The 22,951-nt window shown below is 43.2% G+C and overlaps 1 protein-coding gene across 1 annotated transcript in view; it reads right to left on the bottom strand.

Annotated features, from left to right (window-relative positions):
* LOC126234947 (agrin-like) overlaps positions 1–22,951 on the bottom strand; it is a 1,214,606-nt gene that overhangs the window by 641,777 nt on the left and 549,878 nt on the right. The window lies entirely within an intron of this gene.

The raw sequence follows: 22,951 nt of genomic DNA, 5'->3' as shown, positions 1-22,951 counted from the left end.
AATTTTACAAATTGGGTTGGGCAGTGCCCAATACAGATTTGAAAAAATTTTTCATAATTACAGTAACTAAGAAATCAAATGCACACACTTATTGATACAATGTTGGTCAAAAGCTAAAATTTTCTCACAGTCCATAAAGACAGTCCTAATCGTTCATCACAGTAAAATATCAGTCTTTTTCTCAAAGTCTGAGCAGTAAAAGAAAATGCACACGGAAGTAGTGGATTTCCATGCAGTATTGAAGAAGTATTGTTGTCCTTCCAACGAAAAGACAGTGCTGACTCTACATGCAGACAGGTAATGGGCCACAACAGAGTAAACGCACAGCGGAGTCAGTCGAAATTTTGAAGAGTATCGTTTGGTAGGTCATCACAGAGCAGACCCACTGCAGTCCTGGTAGAGATTACGGTATTGGTGGGCCACCAGAGGCGCAGACCCACTGCAGTTCTTGTAGAAATAATGGTACTGGTGAGTCAGCAAAGACGCAGACCCACTGTAGTCCTTGTAGAGATTACGGTACTGGTGGGACACCAGAGGTGCAGACCCACTGCAGTCCTTGTAGAGATGGCCAGCAGCCATCTGTTGTGACTGTTCAGGTGCACAATCAACATTGAAGAGTCTTGCGGATAATATAGCAAGTCCATAACCACCACTTGTGCACTCACAAAGTTTTTGGAATTGTCCTTAGAACCAGCAATGCTGTTATTCAGTCCCTTGCTGAATTATTAACACACATACAAACACTAACAGTCCCTACTTGTCACATATTGTCCATATAGTATGACCAACAGAAACGTGTGCAGTCAAAATATACTTAATTTGAAGAACTGGTGTCTATACAATTATAAATTTACAACATAAGAACAAAATAACAAAGGTACAAAATACATCATTACAGAACATAACAATACAGATAACATTTGTAGTAAAACAGGCTTTACAAAAGAATAGAAATGGACATATACGTCAGTGTTACAGGAATTATGAAATGAGTACATACATAAAAGATCAGAATAGCTTTTGAAACATCAACTTTACACATGAGCATTAAAACAGAGCAGAATTACTAAAGTCTAACATCTTTACAAAGAAAATAACATATTATTAATGCAAATTATATTTGAGGATCACAGTATTCCTCATCATAGTGAATGTAGCTTAGTATTAGAAAAGTTCTACAACATAAGTATTGTCAGATATACATATAAATACAGGAAAAACATAAATACACAAGGGAACACAAACACATAGTGGGATAACACAATGGAAAGGACAGGGTTCGTTTTCAGTGTAACTTTTGGTACTGCAGTATTTTGTGAACAAAACCTTTTTTGTTCTTGGAGATCTCCCTTCGTTCATCATTATTCCCAAATAGTCCTATCTGTACCTCTTTTCTGTATTCTAACCATATTTCTTTCAAAATAATTATTTCTCAGTGCACAATACTCATTTTTGCCAACTCTGTTTCATATAACCTCTCAATGCATTCTTTCCCTATTCTTCATAGTTAGGTTCTTATATAGTCAACCCCCTCTTAAGCTAACTTAAATCTACTGAGCTCAGATATATATACCAAGGGACGAGGCAATGCAGCAGTACAAAACAATTAACACAAACAGCAATGATCAAAAATACAAATGGCGAAGCAAGCAGCATAAATTACAACTAATATAAGGCAATGTGCAACAAATAATAACAAGAAATCATTAGTAAAACTGGCTTTACAGAATAATACAAAGTCAAATTCAATAACACTATGCCTGGCAAACAGCAGCAACTTATACCTAAACATGACATAGCTCAAGCAGAAAAATATTACAGTAAAGACAACAATGCAGATAAGGGAAATGTATATTCACATCTTAATGACTATGTAATTAAAGTGGTGCACCACAACAACTTATTGTAAAAAAAATATTACCATTCACTCCCTTTTTTCCCTTTTTTTTTTTTGACAAAAATTATTATTAACTCGATCTGTAGACAGAAAATATTTATATTAGTACATCTATAAAATTATATTTGAACCAATGCAGCAGTGCAGCTAGAAACTAGATATCAAATGAAATAAGCAACTATGTACAAAGCAAAGCATAAGAACATCGTTCAATAGTCATGTGGCATTTCATAAGTTAACTCTCGTAGAAAGACGCTTGTCGTAATCAGATGTGCAGATGTAAAAATATTTCTCGTCATTTCATTAGGCATTTCTGTCGCCATATGGCATTTCTCTCAACTAGCACGACAATAGCCGTGAAATGTTGCGATGCTTTCTACAAAGGAACGTCAATAGCGATTATAATGGCCTCTTTTTTCTTCTACCTGTGCCGCTGGAAGGCTAATGGCTTTTTTTTGTTCGGGCGGCTGTCGCCCAGGTGTCTGACACAGCTGTGTGCCCACGACGTATTACGTGCAGGTGGTCACTTAACTTTCGTACGGAAATATTTACGACAGCAGTTTGCGCTACAGTGGCAGTCTGATATAAAAATGTTTCAGAGGTCAAGAATTAGTGTTGCAAATCTGTAGAAACAAAATCCTATAAATGTAAGTGTCCAAAAAAAATATTCGTCAGCATTGTGATACATTCACGCATTTACACACATTTCATAACTCTTAAAGTACGATTCTTGGTTTCCAACAACCTTTTCCACAAATCAGAGTGCCCTAATCACTATTCATTACTCCTTACCTTATTACACATATACAAATTCGTCGACGCTTCTTCAATATTTCCTGTTAATAAATACATAGCATAATCAAATAACTCATATAGCATCAGCTTCTTGACCATAAACATACCTCAGCAGCATAATACACATCGTCGTCGTAAAAATATCATAACATCTCAGTCAAATCTCAAAATCGTCGTAGCTTCCTCCAATAATTTCAAAACCTAAAAAAATTCTCTGCTCATTTCAATAGTGTCATCTACCTCAAACGTACTTTAAAATCATGCTCCCTTACCAAATACATCATTCAAAGCTCTCATAGTATCACAATGGTTCTGAAAAAAATATGAACAGTTCACAAAGTACAGACAAAATACAATTTCATAAGTGTGAAGTTATCCAACTGTGTAATTGCGTAAACATGTGTCACTGATGTAGTAAAAAAAAAAAATGTTTATCTCTGTCAAATAATCAGATAGCTGTGTAATAATGTGTTAGAGGAATATGGTACCGATGTGTAAAGTTGTATAAGCAAATACCATATTAGCTAGGGCTCCTTGTGCGTGCCAAACACATGGTACAGAAAGTAGGCGTGTACCCCCCTGAGGATAAATGTAATTATACCCTCAGGTGTTACAAATTACAGCAATGGAATGAAATGTATCTCGGAAAACTTTCTTTGTAATTCAAAAATCTTTAAAAATAAATGTTTTAAGTACAAAATTAATCACTGAAATACGTGTCCTGTAGCGCTAAACTGTGCGTCATGTTGTAAGATAACCTCTGTGGAAGTCTCGTAGTTATCGTCCTCCGAAAGCTAAGTTCTGCAGAAGTCAATGTACTTACCTGATGATACACAAAAGTGAAATGCTTTGCGTATAGATATCTTAGTTATTACGCTTATTGTTGTGATGAAGAAAGTACTGTACTGTAACGTATTGTTGTGCTACGAAAAAGGCTGTCTCATTGTAGCTATACCACAAAAGTTACTACTAAAACATGTTTTACTTTCCAGAAGAAGTCAGAAAAACTGTGCAGATATAAAACAGAAACACTGCAAAAGCAACATTGTAAATTGTCACTCATTAGTAGCGTCGTGATAAAATCGTGTAGCTGTCACATAAACTAACCTCTGTGTCATCTGGTATCTCTCAGAAAGCACTTTAATTTCAGAATGTATTTTCAAATAAACCAAAATGTTGCATTAAAATCTCAAGTTAAAAAAGCACATTATCTCTCAATAAACGGTTTTACGTGTGAAATGTGGTGTAGAATGCGGTATAAGTCGGTAAAGAATACTGGAATTTTTTTTTCAAGGTTAGCGCTATGTTATTTTTCCCTGAGCCAGCTGGCGCACGCGGCTGCCTGCTGTGCGGGTCAGTGCCTGCCTCTTTGTTGGCGCGCGTCGTTAATGGGATTCGGAGACCGAACTTCTACAAATTCGCCTTGCCGAGAGGGCCCTGCCGTGTTTAAATCCCGCCAGTTCTGATGCAATTCAGGTCTGTCGTTACGAATATATCGTCTGTCGTCATGTCGGTAGGTTCCGTAGTTTCTTCCTTGTCCGTCACGTGGTGGAGAATTTCTCCCTGAATCGTAACTGTGCGCCGAACTGTTGCGTCTGAAGTTATTCTGCCTCCCTTGATAATAATTGTTTTGGTTCCCATATTGTCTGTTTCTCTGATTGTCTCTGTGATGGTCATTACCGCGGAGAGGTGATCTTTCCCTGTAATTATTACTACTCTGCCAACGGTTGTCATACGGGTGGTGTCTGTTTCGGTCTCGATTTACGTTGAAAGAATAGCCTTGTCGTGTCCAGTTATTACTTCTTTCATCGCGGAATTGCGACGGATGTGACCTGTAATTGTTGTGTTCCTGGTTTCGCGTTCCGCTATTGTGAGTGTCAATTTCTAATTCTTGTAAGAGTCCCTGAAATGCTTCAATGTCGTCTTTGCAACGTCCTGCTAAAATAATATGTCTTAAATGTTCAGGCAGTTTGATTAAGCAAATTCGGATGAGTTCTGAGGGGCTGTATGGGTTTGACAGGTACTGATTCTTGTGCAACATGTCTTCAAAATATTTCACAAGACTGGAGAATTCAGATTGTTCGAAATGTTTCATCATTATGATGCCATGTTTTACTCGGTCTTGTGTGGCTTGAGACCAATATGCTGAGAGGAAGGCATGGTAAAATTCTCCTTCACTATGACAATCGTGAATGACCGAACGCATTCTTACAGCTGGTTCATTCTCCAAGTAGCCACACATAAATTCTAACCTGTGCTCCAATGACCAGTTGGGAGGAAAACAATGAGAGAATTGATGGAGCCACGCTTGTGGATGAATGTCGTTGGCAGAATTCTTAAACGTTTTGAATTTACGTGTAGTAATGAACAGCTTATAGTCAAAATCATCGTATCGGCGAGTAGCATATCGGTCATTGTTAGGTCGTGTCGGCCGTTCCATCTCAAAATTCGGTGCACATTGCCAGTTTGTTTCATAACTTCCGAAATGCCCTGTGTTATTATTTTGCGTCTTTTCCGTATTTCTATGTCCCTCTTCCCGTATTGGGGCTCGAGTGTCCTCTGAAATACGTAATTCTTGTATTACCTGTGTCAGCTGATCTTGTACTTCGCGGATTTCTCTTTTGTGTTGCGTATTAATTTGATTTTGATTTTGTTTGAATTTTCTAATTTGTTCATACTCTTCTGTGTCAGTGAAGGCTACAGGTCTTGTGTCATTCAGATCATCATCTACCTTTGTAGATAAGTTAGTGACCTGATCCGAAAGTTCGCCTACTTTCTCCGATAGTGAACACATTTCCTCAGTGTGTTTTTCTGAACCAAGTTTCAGAGTGTCCATTTGTGTTGAAATCGAATCTACTGTGTCCTTCAAGTTTTCCTGAGTTTTTGCAAGTTGCGTAACCGAATCGGTAGATGCAACTGAGTCAATTTTAGCCTGCAAGGTCTCATGATTTTCATGAACAGTAGTTTGCAGTTCTTTTATGGCTGCTTCATGATTCTGTAGTGCATTTTCATGACGCGAAAAAATAGGTTGGAAATGCTCACAAATTTGTGTTTTTACGTCATTACAGACTTTTTGACATTTCGATTCAATGTGATGTAACTCAGTAGTTAAATCCTCACGTGTTTGTTCAAGAGTTTGCTCCAATGAGTCTAACTTTTGAAGCTGTTGCTGTGTTTGACTCTGATTTTGTTCCATTTGTTTCTGATTTTGCTCAATTGTGTCTAATTTTTGAAGATTTTGTCCCATTGCGTCTAACTTTTGCTGTGTTTGACTCTGATTTTGTTCAATTTGTCTCTGATTTTGTTCCATATGTCTCTGATTTTGTTCCATTTGTTGCATTAATTGCAATAATAATGTATTAGTGTCTGGAATCTGTTTCTCTATGCTTTTTGGCAGTGCATTTTCACCGGCAACATTCACATTTTGACAAGCAGAAAATGTGTCTTGACTCATTTGAGAAAGCGGTGATGACCCAGAACCTGAGTCTACAATATTTGAAAAATTGTGTCCTGTCATTTCGGATTCCTGAGGCGAGCTGTTGCCGACCGACCGATCGATAATGCTTTCCTGCTCACTGATTGTTTCACTGTCTACGCCGTTGTTTGCAACGCGCTCCATTTCCCTATGCGCAATTATCAAATTACTACTTTAAACATTAGTTAATTCATTATTCTGCGGCGCTAACATACTGCTATCGTCTTCACTGTCATTTCTCAATTTAGTTTGGAGCCTGGTATTACGTTTTTCACACGCCATTATTGTCACAGTATTTCACACGACAACACAGAAAAACACAATTTGAAGATCAAAAAATAAGAGAACACATTAACATAACACTGAAAATAATATCTAGTTAATTGCAGCTGCGAAATACTTGGTGCCAATCTACATGCATGCCACGACTGTTTTACTGTACAACAATGAAAAACTGCAACTACAAAGGAAATTCTCTCTATAATTACGCGCTGGCAATAAACAAAATCTACACTAATTACACAAACTACAAGAAAAAATCAGAAGATTCCAGTGAGGTATCCTCGGCTAAGGGTCGACATATGAAACGTCCCCTTAGAACAAATTTATGCATACGACTGTGCTTAACCTGACACACAATATTTTTTTTAGCGCAACGCAATCTGACTTTCAACACACAATATTTTGTTAGCGCAACGCAATCTGACTTTCAAAATTCTCTACAAGAGAATGGCCCTGACTAACATTAACCTATACGTCTCACAAATCACTTACCTCACCAAAAATCTTCGCTGCTCAAGCTACTGCAATACAGCGAGCGCCACTACTGCCAGCTAAATAAAAGATTCAAACTATGGAAGGCACTAACTACTGATAGGGATAGTTAGCAAATGAAAGATATTAATAGAGAACAAACAATGTATTTACCTTGATATCATGACAAATTACAAAACTCCACCATCTCTCTCCCCACATCCACCACTGCTGGCGGCTCACCTCCAACTGCGCAACGCTACGCGCTGTTCACAGCCAGCTGCCTAACACTACAATGGTTGAGTATTACAACAATGCAAAGCAGCCACAGACTGCACACGGCACAGCCGGTGATTTTCATACTGAGGTGGCGTTATCAATAAAAAAACCTAAACAGCCTACTTACAGTCTGAGAACTTACAATATTTGTGATCATAGACGTGAAATAAAGAAATTTATTCTATATTTTCGGAACACTGTTCCATTCGTGACCATGCCGCAGCTTGTGAAGCTTTCGACATGGTGAACATGTTTAAAGCTACTGACTCTCCACACCGAGATGAGTATGCCAAGACACTTGGTATACCCTATTCGGTAGGTGTATTTTTCGTACATAGCGAAAATAAGAATCAATAACACCTTCTCAGGTATCTTTTCTACTAATGGCACCGTGAGACAAGGATGCATTCTCTCTCCACTCTTGTTCAATGAAATTAAATGAAATGGTCTTGTGGCATTGATGGCTGGGAGTCCCCACATGGAGATGTTCAGCCAGTCTTTCCAGTTGGCGCCACATCGACCAACTTACGTGTCAGTGATGATGATATGACGATGAGATGAACACAACACCCAGTCCCCGAGAGGAGAAAAATCTCCACTTGGATGGGTCACCGTCTGGCTCTGCCGAGAGCTGTTGGCAGGTGGGGTGCGACCAGCCCTTTTAAGTCCAGTTGAGCAGCTACCTGTACTTGATTGGGAAGTAGCGGCACCGGTCACGAAAACTGAGAACTCCCAGAGAGCGGTGTGCTGATCAGATGCCCCTAACTATTCGCATCCGTAGACGCCTAAGTGCTGAGGATGATACGGCGGCCGGTCGGTACCGTTGGGCCTTCACGGTCTGTTGGGATTGTGTTTGTTTCTGTTTTGTCGCTGAATGACACCTTTATCACTGCCAAGACAAAGCTCATTCTTGTCCATACGCGACCTATGAAGTAGAAGCCTGGACGATGAAGATGGCGGATCGTTTCAGAATGGATGCTATGGAAATTTGGTGCTATAGAAGATTACTTCGAATACCACGGACAGCACATCGAACTAATGAATCGATCCTGAGGCATCTCGGCATCGGAAAAAAGACTATCAACTCCTGTCAACCATAATCAGTTAAAATATTTTGTTCACATTGCCATTAGGCAAAGAACGATGATAGAGGGAAAAGAGGACGGCTGAAGATGAAGACGATGTGCACCATTGCGGTGGATAGACCAGGTTATGAGCTTCATTGTGCTGGGCTTGCAGCAAGCAACTCACCATCCACGAGACAGAGCTATATGGAGACAGGTCGTTAAAGGAATTATCACATTATGCCATTATATCCTTGCTTATGGTTAGACGGAAGAACGGTTTATTAAAAACCGAGCTGACCATATGTTTGTTAAAAATAAGTTCCAGAAGATAACAACTGAATTAGATTAATTTATCGAATATCGGCAGAGGTGGCCGATCTCTGACTGAAGATGTAGCCAGTGTGCAGTGTATCTCGATGGGCGCTGAAACGAACACATAAGTCGTTACCGAAAGAATCAGTTACATTTTTTAAGCAGGAAGTGATGTAATTGTTAAATGTGCATCGTGAATGGTCTGTTTGGTATTTAATGATCCTAAAGAAAAGATAGTGATGTTACGTACTCGATATTTCGTTCAGACATCGCGATCGTAAAACTCCGACGTGACACTGATTTATTGCATATTATCAGGTACAAGTGTTCTTTATTTCTATTGGACAAATAATTAAATTGGTATCCTTTATTATCAAATCAAGGACACTGTGCTTTATTGTAGTGACAATAGCAACGATTTCAATGATAGCACCAACTTTCACTTTGAAAATAGCTTTGTAATATGCCGCTACCTGCTGAGAAGGATTCCAACGGGGGACAATAAGACATCTTTGGAAGACATAATGTTAACAGGCCTATCTTCGAACAATCAGCAGACCCCACGTGTAGGCTGGATTTACTCTCGGAGTTCATCCAACTTCGCCTTCCGCATGCACATTCACGTAAGGCTCAACTTACGGTGTCAGCATTTTCTGATGCAGTTATGTACCGTGGCAGGAAAATTCTATATTCTATTTCTAATAGGAAACCGAGGAATTCGCTGCAGTTTCTTTTTGTGGATATGACAGTTGCCAACTTTTACTGAAGAGAAGTTCATGATATGTATCACCAGCACGTTCTCTTCTCCTATCAGAGGCCAAATTGTTTTTTATTCTTCCTGTATAATATGAACACAATCAGTGTTGACCGCAAAGAACATTTACTTTGTGGTAGCCGGTTTCGGTGAGTTTTTGACCATCTTCAGACTCTCATACCAGGCGCTAGGGGTAAACGGAACGGGTGCTATAACTCCACGAACATCAGCTGAGCAGTTGACGTTCGTGGTGTGATAACACCCGTTCCATTCACCTCTACCGCCTGTCATCATGTTGTGAGGGTATGAAGATGATCAGAAATTGAGCGTAACTGGTTACCAAAAAATAAACATTTTTGCGGTCGAGACTGTTTGTGTTCATTTTTGAAGTACTTTTTGCTAGACCTTTGTTCCCCACGAGAAATGTTCTCAAAAATCACATGTTTATACATGAGCCATCCACTCATATTGTGAACTCTGGTAGGGAGGATTATGGGGTTTGCTCTGGTATACTCGTGACTTAGCGTACCTCCATTGGAAGAAGACATTGGGTGTCAGGTCAGGGTTTGGTCTCCTCGTAAACAGACTGTCCGTGAAATTTTCACGCAACAGAGCGGTTGTCTCTTGAAGTGTATCAAGCTGCGGCGTCTTGCTGAAACCGTATATTTTCGAAGTTGGCGTTATCCCAAAACGCTCAAAGGAAAGTAGGTGATAATGAAGTCTATTCTTCGTGACAGCCCTCTCTTATAGATTTTCAAAAACATAAGGACCGATAAAGCTTCCGTTCCAGACCCCACACTAAACTGTTAAGTCCCTTAGGATGCACTTCCTTTTCGTGAGTTACTCTTGGTTTCTCTGATCCCTATGTTCGACAATTATGCTTGTTCACAAAGCCGTTTAAATGGAACTGAGCTTCATCCGAGAAAATGATGTACTTTGTAAACCTGTGGCTGTCTCGTTCTTATTCCAGGATCTATTGCACAAATTGTCGTCGTTTTCCACGATCTGCTGCTTTGAGTTTCTGTGTTAACTGAACTCAGTGCGGGCGTAAGAGCAGATCTTTTCTTAAGGTACTGTGCATCGTTGTTCGGCATATACACATTTCCCAGGGTCACAGTAACAGAACCACGAGAGCAATAAGATTGGCCTACTCCGGCCATTTAGAGTGCGTCCAGCGCTTTTGATGTCTGTTGTTGAAGCGGTTTTCTTCAAATTTCTTGATCAACCTACGAACAGTGGATTCATTTGGTGCACTGCTGTGTTTAAGGCTAGTACAGAGATTCCGAACAGTTACCGCGAAAGTTTCACCATTCTTGTAGTGAATTTTGACATGAACACTCGCTGTTCCGTACCGTATCTTTCCATGCCGATTAAAGACGTGGAAAACAATGATCACTGACAACAAAATATGTAAAAAAATCCAGAATGAAATTTTCGCTCTGCGGCGGAGAGTGCGCTAGTATAAAAGTTCCTGACAGATTGTAACTGTGTGCCGGACCGAGACTCGAACTCAAGACATTTGCCTTTCGCGGGCAAGTTTTAATCTGCCAGGAAGCTTCATGTAAAAAAATGTTGCCAACAACAGTAAATAAAAATAATGGGCTTTTCAAATCCTATGTTCTTTTTGAGAAATCCATTACACAGGCTGATTCAAAAAGAAGATTTATAAACTGACGTGGGACGTACAACAATGAACAGTAATCACACAGGTTCTGGGAGTGGTAAAGGCCACCGGGAGCGTTACAGTAATTTAGTCCCATCCTACAGATGGACGCCCACCACAGGCGATGCTTGAAGTTTTATCCTAATGCATCGAGACACGCCTGACATCGACGCTGCATTGAAGGGCGCACACTCTCAAAGATACCTGGTATAACTCGAAGACACCCTGCTGCCTCAACAATGCTGCGAACTTTGTCATCCGACGATGTAACAGGCGTTTCAAACACAAGGCCCTTCAGATGCACTAAAACGAAAAAAATCGGTTTGGGACTCAGCGGGTGATCGTGGTGCCCATGCGACTGGCCCACCGCAATCAATCTGCGGGCGGGAAAGGTTGCCAGCAGATGTGCCCTTACTTGTCTGCTGAAACGCGCGAGAGCTCCATCGTGCTGGAATCGAATACGGCAACGAATAGGCATGGGGTCATCATTCAGTGCGTCCAGCAGAACCTCTCGCAGGGAGAATGTGCGGCCCAATTAAACAGTCTTCGACGATGCCAGCCCACACGTGACCACAGCAACCTCTCGTGGCTTTTAGACCCCCCCCCCCCCCCGTTCCGATGCGATTACTGATCCTTGTTGTATGCCCGGTGTGTCATATCAGTTTGTAAACGTTTTTCTGAATCTCCCTGTATATGAGCGATGACTGTTAACCTCTATTGTCGAATGTGGAGTACTCACTTATGTTATATGCCAACAACGTAGTATTTATATACATGTAGACGTAGGATTAAACATGATTCTTCCACTGTTGAAACACTAATTATCGGCGCTGTGAGTGCCCAATCAGAGATTGGCGTGCCTCAGTTCACTGGGAGCGACTCTGTGAGGAATTCATTCGGGGCCGCGGACCCCCGCGTGGTTCTCCAGCGCGCTAGCAAACGTCCAGCCACTCGAATGGCCATGGCGACGGCAACCTCTGGCGCTCTACGGCTCCCACTTCCGTCCAGCACTCCAGCAGGGCGGCCTGGAAGCGCGCCCCCATTGACCCGGCTGGCACGGCTGGCCTCATTAACGAGCCAATTAACATGCGCATGTGATAAGCCGGCGCGACGCGCTTTTGTGTGGCGACGTCACGCCCCCACCACTTGAGCCATCGCCGGCGCTTTGAGATCGCTACGTGCTTCGCACCGCGGCACCGCACTGCAGTCAGTGGGAACTCCAGTGGCGCTCGGCTGCAGGTACCCCGCCCAGTGTTGCCACCATATGCTGCTCCGGATCCGCCACCGCGCCGAGATACTGTTTTTCTGATCTGCTCCCACCCTTCCTTCGTTATTGCATATTGCCAACAAAAGTGAGATCCATTGATGGTTTCTCCCATTTCACAAGTAGACGTGAGACGCCGAAATTACAAATGCGTAATGTCAGTATTACAACTTCAACAAGACTCGTTCTATTCTTTTTAAGGTACTGTGGCTCAAACTGTAAAAACGGAACCATTATACGATCGATTTGTTGTCCGTCTTTGTGTCAAGAAACCGTTTTCTCAGGCAAGGGTAGAAGTATCACGTTTACATTTGTCACATATTACCGTAATGGCATCTTGGCAATGCAAGCTTCTAAGTTAACGCCATCAAAATATACGGCCATTTAAGCCACATACTTTGATACTCAAAAATTCACTTATCTAAACCAGTCACGCATTTCCGATTGACCTAGAATTACGGAATTTGGCAAGAAGCAGGCTTTCACAGTGTAACTAAACGGAAAAAAATCCAAAAACTGTTGACTACATAACACGCCCGGGTTCGATTCCCGGCGGGGTCAGGGATTTTCTCTGCCTCGTGATGACTGGGTGTTGTGTGATGTCCTTAGGTTAGTTAGGTTTAAGTAGTTCTAAGTTCTAGGGGACTGATGACCATAGATGTTAAGTCCCATAGTGCTCAGAGCCATTTGAACCATTTTTGAACATAACACGAAAAAAATATTTTTATCATTTTTCAATCGTCCGTCTGTTAAGACCCCTTTTTCTCTTGAACAGGTTGACTATCAAATTGAAATTTGTCACGTACTGAGGTCTGTTGACGGTGTGAAAAATGTTAAGCTCATAAGTCAGTAGAATCAAAAAATACGGCCATTTATGTCACATATTTTGAAGCTTGCAAACCCTCTCTTCAGGACCTATAGGGTACTTCCCCTTGATCTAGGATCACGAAATTTGACAAGAAGCAATGTTTTACAGTATAAGTAAAGCAAAAAGATCTGAAAATTATTAAATTGTAATTATATCACATAAAAATATCTTCTTGGCATTAGAACACACACTGCATTTATAATGCTTAAAAGCGTATTAGATGAATGTTACTTCGTGCAAACATAACATGTAAGATGTAGTCGTGTTTTAGTAAGTAAATAAAAATGTCTTATTAAATCTTAAGTCCCCTGATCGCTTCTTCTGAACTGAATAGCTAGATAGGAGATTTTAATACGATCTTGGTATTTCTAGGATCGATGTCTTGCCTGTGCCTATATCCAAAAAAGACAAAAATTGTTGAGATTCCTTATACGACAACCTGTTCAAGAGAAAAAGGAGTCTGAACAGACGGACAGGCTGATAAAAAAACTAAAAAAAATATTCATGTTATATAGCGTAAGGCATCGAGGCCTCTTGTTCAAGCTTTTTTAACTTTGAGTGCCAGCGTCACACCTTCACCTCATCAGTTTCCATATTGAGAGCCGGACGTTAAACGTGAAAGCTGCAGATGGGTTGTCTACTGTCAGTCGCGGCAGTACAGGTGTGCCGCAGGGCTCTGTTCTGGGGCAAATCCTGTATTCGTTATACACCTCGGCTCCACTGAAGATCGACAGCGTGCAGCTATACGGCGGTACGGCGCTGTACGGCAGAATTTTGCAGTCCCTATTCTGCACCGAAGGTACAGTTCGCTATCAACACCCTAGCAAGCCTGGGACGTCAGGCGGCGCCTCCATTTCAACGGCGCAAAACGCCTTTCCTGTTGGTTAGCAGGCGCATTAGTCCTGCAGGCCTGCTGGAAATTCTCGTCGGTGGAAATCCCGTCCCCTGGCTTCGTACGGCCCACCATTTCAGCCTCACCATTTACCGTCATCTTATGTGTCGTCCACACTCCCAGGGGTTGAAGAAATAACCCAGGACCAGACACAGAAAGCTCTACCCCTTCCTCAGCCCGAATTCAAGGCTTCTGCCGGGCTGGGTGTTACCCTGTACAAGGCGCTGCTCCGCCCTGTCCTCGAGTGAGCTGCCGTCATCTGGGCATTATCGGCAGCCACTCACGTGAAGACGCTTCAGGTTCAGAATCGCGCCCTTCGCCTTTTTCTGCACCTGCTGTGTGGTTTTCCGATTACACCACTACATGACATGGCGGAAGTTCCTCGACTTCGCGACCGTTTCAAGGTGACCACCCGCAACTTCTGCGAACTTACTGGCGGTTCCGCAACAATAAGGTACAGACGCTGGGCTGCAAATTGCCGCGCAATATATTTCGGAGGGACAAGTGTTCCGCGGACAGCAGCAGAGCGATCAGTTCTACCGTAGAAACGTGAAAAGAGGTTACCGTGCCGAATCAAGAGGTTGAAATCATGTATTCCATTGACCAACGAGTTTTTCTGTTATGGTAATACTGAAACGTAGAAGAAAGTCCTACGCCAACAACGCACAATTATCAGACACGATTTAAGATTCGGATAGGGCCTGATGCGAAAAGCACTTGAAAACTCTTTACCAATTTCCAACGGACAAACTGGGGGGCTGATAATGTAGCAGGCAATGTTACCCCAGGAAAACTATAGCTACTTCTCAAAATGTCGCCACGGTTTCTGGAACCATTCAGCAAAATTCGGAGAAATCCGTTCAAAGAATTGCGGTAGAGACTGGTTTGAATTGTGCCAGCGCGCAGAAAATACTGGGACAGAGCCTTCACATGCTTCCACTCAAATCCAAAGCCACATGGCATACTTCTACGAGCTGTGCCACAGAGGGCTGACTTTGCAGACCATATTCTCACAGTTATAATGAAGGATTTGATGTTGGCTGCATTTGGTTGACAGATAAAGCTCACTTCCACCTTAATGGAGTCGTGAATAAGCAAAACCGTCGATTTTGGGGTTCTTGTAATTCCCATTTGTGTGAAGCGAAACAAAGTATGCTCCCAAAGATACTGTTTGGGCTGCGGTATGCAGCAGAGGCATTATTGGCCCTTTGTTCATGCGAGAAATAATCGCTAGTGAACGGTACGTTGTCAATTTTGGAATAACCTGTCGCTACACCGAGTAATTCATGCAAGTTTGGGCCAGACCTCATCGCACCGAACAGGTGTTTCGCTTTCTTGATGAATAATTCGGGAAAGAGAGTTATTTCGCTGGATTAGTTGCACATTATTGACGCTGGCATGGATTTGCCTCCATATTCGCCCGATACTACTCCTTGTGACGACGTTTTGAGAGGCATATTGCAGGAGTCTGTCTGACGGAACCATCCAAAGATGCTGAGCAAGCTTGAGTCGGTGATATGTGTGCCATAGGTATCCGTTTTCGTTGGGACACTACTGGATGGGCCGGCCTTGTGGCCGAGCGGTGTTAGGCGCTTCAGTCTGGAACCGCGAGACCGCTACGATTGCAGGTTCGACACCTGCCTCGGGCATGGATGTGTGTGATGTCCTTAGGGTAGTAAGGTTTAAGTAGTTCTAAGTTCTAGGGGACTGATGACCTCAGATGTTAAATCCCATAGTGCTCAGAGCCATTTTGAACTACAGGATGCGACGGCAGATTTCATTGTTCGGCTACGCCACCTCCGTACTGCGATCGGTGGATGTTTCGAAAACATTGTGATGTGATTGCAAAAACGGCTTGCAGAAGACGAGTTTAGTTACGCACGTTGACACTGTACGAGCTTCACGGCGTATAGGACCGTCTACACTCCTGGAAATTGAAATAAGAACACCGTGAATTCATTGTCCCAGGAAGGGGAAACTTTATTGACACATTCCTGGGGTCAGATACATCACATGATCACACTGACAGAACCACAGGCACATAGACACAGGCAACAGAGCATGCACAATGTCGGCACTAGTACAGTGCATATCCACCTTTCGCAGCAATGCAGGCTGCTATTCTCCCATGGAGACGATCGTAGAGATGCTGGATGTAGTCCTGTGGAACGGCTTGCCATGCCATTTCCACCTGGCGCCTCAGTTGGACCAGCGTTCGTGCTGGACGTGCAGACCGCGTGAGACGACGCTTCATCCAGTCCAAAACATGCTCAATGGGGGACAGATCCGGAGATCTTGCTGGCCAGGGTAGTTGACTTACACCTTCTAGAGCACGTTGGGTGGCACGGGATACATGCGGACGTGCATTGTCCTGTTGGAACAGCAAGTTCCCTTGCCGGTCTAGGAATGGTAGAACGATGGGTTCGATGACGGTTTGGATGTACCGTGCACTATTCAGTGTCCCCTCGACGATCACCAGTGGTGTACGGCCAGTGTAGGAGATCGCTCCCCACACCATGATGCCGGGTGTTGGCCCTGTGTGCCTCGGTCGTATGCAGTCCTGATTGTGGCGCTCACCTGCACGGCGCCAAACACGCATACGACCATCATTGGCACCAAGGCAGAAGCGACTCTCATCGCTGAAGACGACACGTCTCCATTCGTCCCTCCATTCACGCCTGTCGCGACACCACTGGAGGCGGGCTGCACGATGTTGGGGCGTGAGCGGAAGACGGCCTAACGGTGTGCGGGACCGTAGCCCAGCTTCAGGGAGACGGTTGCGAATGGTCCTCGCCGATACCCCAGGAGCAACAGTGTCCCTAATTTGCTGGGAAGTGGCGGTGCGGTCCCCTACGGCACTGCGTAGGATCCTACGGTCTTGGCGTGCATCCGTGCGTCGCTGCGATCCGGTCCCAGGTCGACGGGCACGTGCACCTTCCGCCGACAACTGGCGACAACATCGATGTACTGTGGAGACCTCACGCCACACGTGTTGAGCAATTCGGCGGTACGTCCACCCGGCCTCCCGCATGCCCACTATACGCCCTCGCTCAAAGTCCGTCAACTGCACATACGGTTCACGTCCACGCTGTGGCGGCATGCTACCAGTGTTAAAGACTGCGATGGAGCTCCGTATGCCACGGCAAACTGGCTGACACTGACGGCGGCGGTGCACAACTGCTGCGCAGCTAGCGCCATTCGACGGCCAACACCGCGGTTCCTGGTGTGTCCGCTGTGCCGTGCGTGTGATCATTGCTTGTACAGCCCTCTCGCAGTGTCCGGAGCAAGTATGGTGGGTCTGACACACCGGTGTCAATGTGTTCTTTTTTCCATTTCCAGGAGTGTATTAACAGCTTTTAGAACCACTTTGAAAGGTCTGTACGTTCTTACAGCTTCCACAATAAACAAACATTTTGTTTGACTCATATATCGGTCTTAGTTTTCGATATATTTACTTCTGAAATCCGAGACTCTTGGGCTGGACACTCTGTATTAATATAGTATGCCACATCAGAACGTAGCTTCAAAACCAGACACGTCTTAACACTCCGGGATACCGAATCCGCGAAAGCAATACCACTATAACGGCTGACATACTTTCTAATAAGAAGCACACAGCAAACTCTTGGTAGAAAAGCAGCAACGCAGCAGAGAGACTCTTTCCCACACAGTGGTTGTGCAAAAAGTTTACAAACACTTCAGAATCGATATGTAATGATAGTTGAAATATGAATATTATAGATCTTGAAGAAGACATGAAAGATCCAACAACAGATACATTCCAAGCTGCAAAAGACGGATTTTTTCTTATCTATGAGGGTTGCCCAGAAAGTAACGCACCTCATCTTTTTTCCTTCAACAATTATTTATTGAACATAATGAGAATTACACACACGAAAGACTAGTGTTTTATTTACACACACTATTTTTCCAAGTAATCCCTATTCCGTTCTACGGCCTTCCTCCAGCGCGAAACAGGGGCGTGTATGCCCAGAGCTTCACCGTGTGATTCACCTCCTCTCTATCCTCAAAGTGTCTTGCAGGAACGGTATCCTTTAATGGATCAAACAAGTGGCAGCACCAGGGGTCCAGGTCAGGTGTGTCAGGTGTGACAGCCGTGGATGGTCTCCCCGACCGCTGCAGATCGTGGAGCTCCGCCGAACCGCCTTCTGATGACCTCCCCCTCCGTGCCCAGGGACTAACTGTACCTCTATCGACAGCAGGTGTTCCACAGACTTTGCACAAGCGTTTGTGAGTATTCTCCATAGTTTCTTTCTCTGCAGTGAGAAATTCAATGGCGGCACGACTGCTTGTAACGTACAACACCTACAGACGCCGTTGTGAAACTGTCCTGCAGCTACGCTAGATGTCTGGAATGACGGAAACTTGGCGCGCTCACCCAGGAAACTTTAAATAATACATACTTAAAGTTTCGCATTCCTAGCATTGTTTTCGGCTGAGAAAAAAAAAATGCCGCACATTACTTTCTGGGCGACCCCGTACATGAAAAACGTAATTAGCATTTGTATTTCCAGTCATCTTCGTTACACTTCCAATGTTCGCTACACCGATCTTTTACAATCCTAGTAGGATATCTCTAAATTCGAACGCTACAGGGTAGGCGACTTGTACTCTGATTACTGTATAATTGCACTGGAGTTTCCCAGAATCCGATCAACAGATAAGTCCACCATTCGTCTTCCTTAATGCAAATTTCTCGTGGTCGTTTCAGTTAGTTGCGCTCCTTTGCTTTACCCACAGACATTTAAACGATTTACCGCAGCACATTTAAAATACCTGCAGTTCTACATTTCCGTTTTTTTCACAGCTGTCCACATTTCACTTCCATTCTCAACAGTTACCTAGTGTGACCTGGCCTATGTTGGAAAGGTCTGCGGGACAGGAACTGTAATCTTTTTTTCCCCTCGTCTGTAACCATGTCGGGGGAAGGTGTCTGGATTTCCCCTGTATTCATTCCAGACCTGGCCGCGAATACGGCCGCATACACTGCCTCTCTGACAAGACCTGCCGTGTTCCTATTATGCCCCTTCGTCCGTTCCTTCTCGTTCTCTTTTTGTCGCCCCCGTGTCTGTAATTCTCTCTCTTCCTTTTTCACTCTTCTCTGCTCCTGCAGGTCAGTGCGCGTGTGAGAGGAAGTCTGTGTAACGGAGTACCGGCTAACGTAACTGTGACGCGTGTGCGCGTGTGCGTGCGCGCTTGTGTGTGTGTGTGTGTGTGTGTGTGTGTGTGTGTGTGTGTGCACTCCTGCTCGCCACGAGAAGGAGTGCCGGATCATTTTTCTCTCGCGGGCTACCCTTTGTGGCCGCCTGCAGAGAGGAAATAAAATATTCACAGGTGCCGGATGTGGGGGTGTGGTGGGGGCGGACCGGCACATCCCTCTGGGAGCACGGACGCCGAAGCCGCCCCCGTAAATCCCGGGTTACACCCCCGGCTTATTAACTCATGCTCTTCTGCTCTGCGAGTGGTAGCCCGGCTCTTACGGAATCGTGACCCTTCATTTTACATTTTTTTAACGTGGATTTCTTGAGCTACAAGATTATGGCAGGCACTGACTAGACGTATGGGAGGCGTTGCTCCATGTCCAGTAACGGTGACAGTAAATGTGCGCTGGATGCTTGAAAATATATATACAGGGTGTCCCAGCTATCTTGTCCACCCAAAATATCTCTGGAACAATAACAGCTATTGAAAAACGACTTTCACCGGTATCAATGTAGGACTGGGGCCCATGAATGTACATATTTGGAAACATTCTAAAACGAAAGAATATGTGCTTTTTAACACAAACTTATGTTTTTTAAATGGACCTCCTATATTTTTGCTTCAGCAGTCCATAGCATGACAAAGCACATACACAATGGCGTTGATTGCATCGCAATATTCCCATTACATCCCGAGATATTAAGACGCGAAGTTGACGCTTGAAACACCCGACATGCGCTGCTAGCGCACGTCCTGAGGCTCAGGCGTGAACCCCATGCTGCCCGTAATCGCGATGTGATTGACATGCGTAATCACACTTCCATTCTTATCAAGAGGTCCGAAACGAATAATACGGTCTGCTGCCATCCTGCAGCATGGGGTTCACGCCTGAGCCTCAGGACGTGCGCTAGCAGCGCATGTCGGGTGTTTCAAGCGTCAACTTCGCGTCTCAATATCTCGGGATGTAATGGGAATATTGCGATGCAACCAACGCTATTGTGTATGTGCTTCGTCATGCTATGGATTGCTGAAGAAAAAATATAGGAGGTCCATTTTAAAAAAAACATAAGTTTGTGTTAAAAAACACATAAGCTTTCGTTTTAGAATGTTTCCAAATATGTACATTCATGGGCCACAGCCCTACATTGATACCGGTGAAAGTCGTTTTCCAATAGCTGTTATTGTTCCAGAGATATTTTGGGTGGACAAGATAGCTGGGACACACTGTATACAGGGTGTTACAAAAAGGTACGGCCAAACTTTCAGGAAAAATTCCTCACACACAAAAAAAAGAAAATATGTTATGTGGACATGTGTCCGGAAACGCTTGCTTTCCATGTTAGAGCTCATTTTATTACTTATCTTCAAATCACATTAATCATGGAATGGAAACATACAGCAACAGAACGTACCAGCGTGACTTCAAACACTTTGTTACAGGAAATGTTCAAAATGTTCTCCGTCAGCGAGGATACATGCATCCACCCTCCGTCGCATGGAATCCCTGATGCGCTGATGCAGCCCTGGAGAATGGCGTATTGTATCACAGCCATCCACAATACGAGCACGAAGAGTCTCTACATTTGGTACCGGAGTTGCGTAGACAAGAGCTTTCAAATGCCCCCATAAATGAAAGTCAAGAGGGTTGAGGTCAGGAGAGCGTGGAGGCCATGGAATTGGTCCGCCTCTACCAATCCATCGGTCACTGAATCTGTTGTTGAGAAGCGTACGAACACTTCGACTGAAATGTGCAGGAGCTCCATCATGCATGAACCACATGTTGTGTCGTACTTGTAAAGGCACATGTTCTAGCAGCACAGGTAGAGTATCCCGTATGAAATCATGATAACGTGCTCCACTGAGCGTAGGTGGAAGAACATGGGGCCCAATCAAGACATCACCAACAATGCCTGCCCATACGTTCACAGAAAATTTGTATTGATGACGTGATTGCACAATTGCGTGCGGATTCTCGTCAGCCCACACATGTTGATTGTGAAAATTTACAATTTGATCACGTTGGAATGAAGCCTCATCCGTAAACAGAATATTTGCACTGAAATTAGGATTGATACATTGTTGGAGGCCAATCAGCTGCCGTGGAGGCCAATCAGCTGCTGATAGTGCCTGCACACGCTGTACATGGTACGGAAACAATTGGTTCTCCCGTAGCACTCTCCATACAGTGACGTGGTCAACGTTACCTTGTACAGCAGCAACTTCTCTGACGCTGACATTAGGGTTATCGTCAACTGCACGAAGAATTGCCTCGTTCATTGCAGGTGTCCTCGTCGTTCTAGGTCTTCCCCAGTCGCGAGTCATAGGCTGGAATGTTCCGTGCTCCCTAAGACGCCAATCAATTGCTTCGAACGTCTTCCTGTCGGGACACCTTCGTTCTGGAAATCTGTCTCGATACAAACGTACCGCGCCACGGCTATTGCCCCGTGCTAATCCATACAGCAAATGGGCATCTGCCAACTCCGCATTTGTAAACATTGCACTGACTGCAAAACCACGTTCGTGATTAACACTAACCTGTTGATGCTACGTACTGATGTGCTTGATGCTAGTACTGCAGAGCAATGAGTCGCATGTCAACACAAGCACCGAAGTCAACATTACCTTCCTTCAATTGGTCCAACTGGCGGTGAATCGAAGAAGTACAGTACATACTGACGAAACTAAAATGAGCTCTAACATGGAAATTAAGCGTTTCCGGACACATGTCCACATAACATCGTTTCTTTATTTGTGTGTGAGGAATGTTTCCTGAAAGTTTGGCCGTACCTTTTTGTAACACCCTATATTATTATTATTATTTATTTTATGGCCTTCATTGGACCACTGTAGTCAAAAATACAAAGTTCTAAACAAGTTGTTACACATGGATACAATTTGGTTCAACAATAACTTAATATATTTAGGTAATATAATTATTAGAGGCTATTCTTATATGAAAGGTGTTTTGCTCTTCTGTCTGCCCAATATTTCTTCATTCTTTCAGATATTTTCTTTCTTTCTTCATCTGAGACAACTCTTCCTGTACTCCTTTTATTGATTTTCATTTGTAGACTGGTTTGCGGGTCTTGCAGTATTCTGGTTTTCTCTGTCTTGTTTTTTAGGTCATCTACTGTAATTTGAAGTTCGTTTATATCTTCCTTAATTTCTGTGATCCATTTAATGTCGCTCTTGCTTTTCCACAATTTTTGTATTATTTTTTTACTAATTCTGTTTTCTGGAGTTCTCATCAGATGTCCAAAGAATGAGATGCGTTTCTTCCTGATTGTGCTCATGACTGGTTCTATTTTCTTATATACTGTTTCATTTGATGCTATTCTCCAGTGTCCATTTATTTTATACTGTTTATTTATACATGTCCTAATTATTCTTCTTTCTATTTTTAGTATTCTGTCAATTTCTGCTGTATTAGTTGTTTTAAAGATAGTTTCAGCTGCATACGTTATTTCTGGTTGTGTAACTGTTTTATAGTGTTTTAATTTTGCATCTATAGATAGGCTTTTTTGTGGTATGTAGTTTTGGTAATGTAATTTGCATAGTTCAGTTTTTTTATTCTATTTTGCCATGATGGCTTCTCATTTAGATTGTATGTTATTATTTCGCCTAAATATTTAAATTTATCAACAATTTTGATTTCCTCTTCTCCTATTGTAATTTTGTTTGCAAGTGGTGGATCAGTTAGCATACTCTC

Source organism: Schistocerca nitens, chromosome 2 (assembly GCF_023898315.1).
Source record: "Schistocerca nitens isolate TAMUIC-IGC-003100 chromosome 2, iqSchNite1.1, whole genome shotgun sequence".
In the NCBI taxonomy this organism is placed as follows: domain Eukaryota; kingdom Metazoa; phylum Arthropoda; class Insecta; order Orthoptera; family Acrididae; genus Schistocerca; species Schistocerca nitens.
The sequence above is the reverse complement of the archived record's forward strand: the minus strand, read 5'-3'. Positions and strand labels throughout refer to the sequence as shown.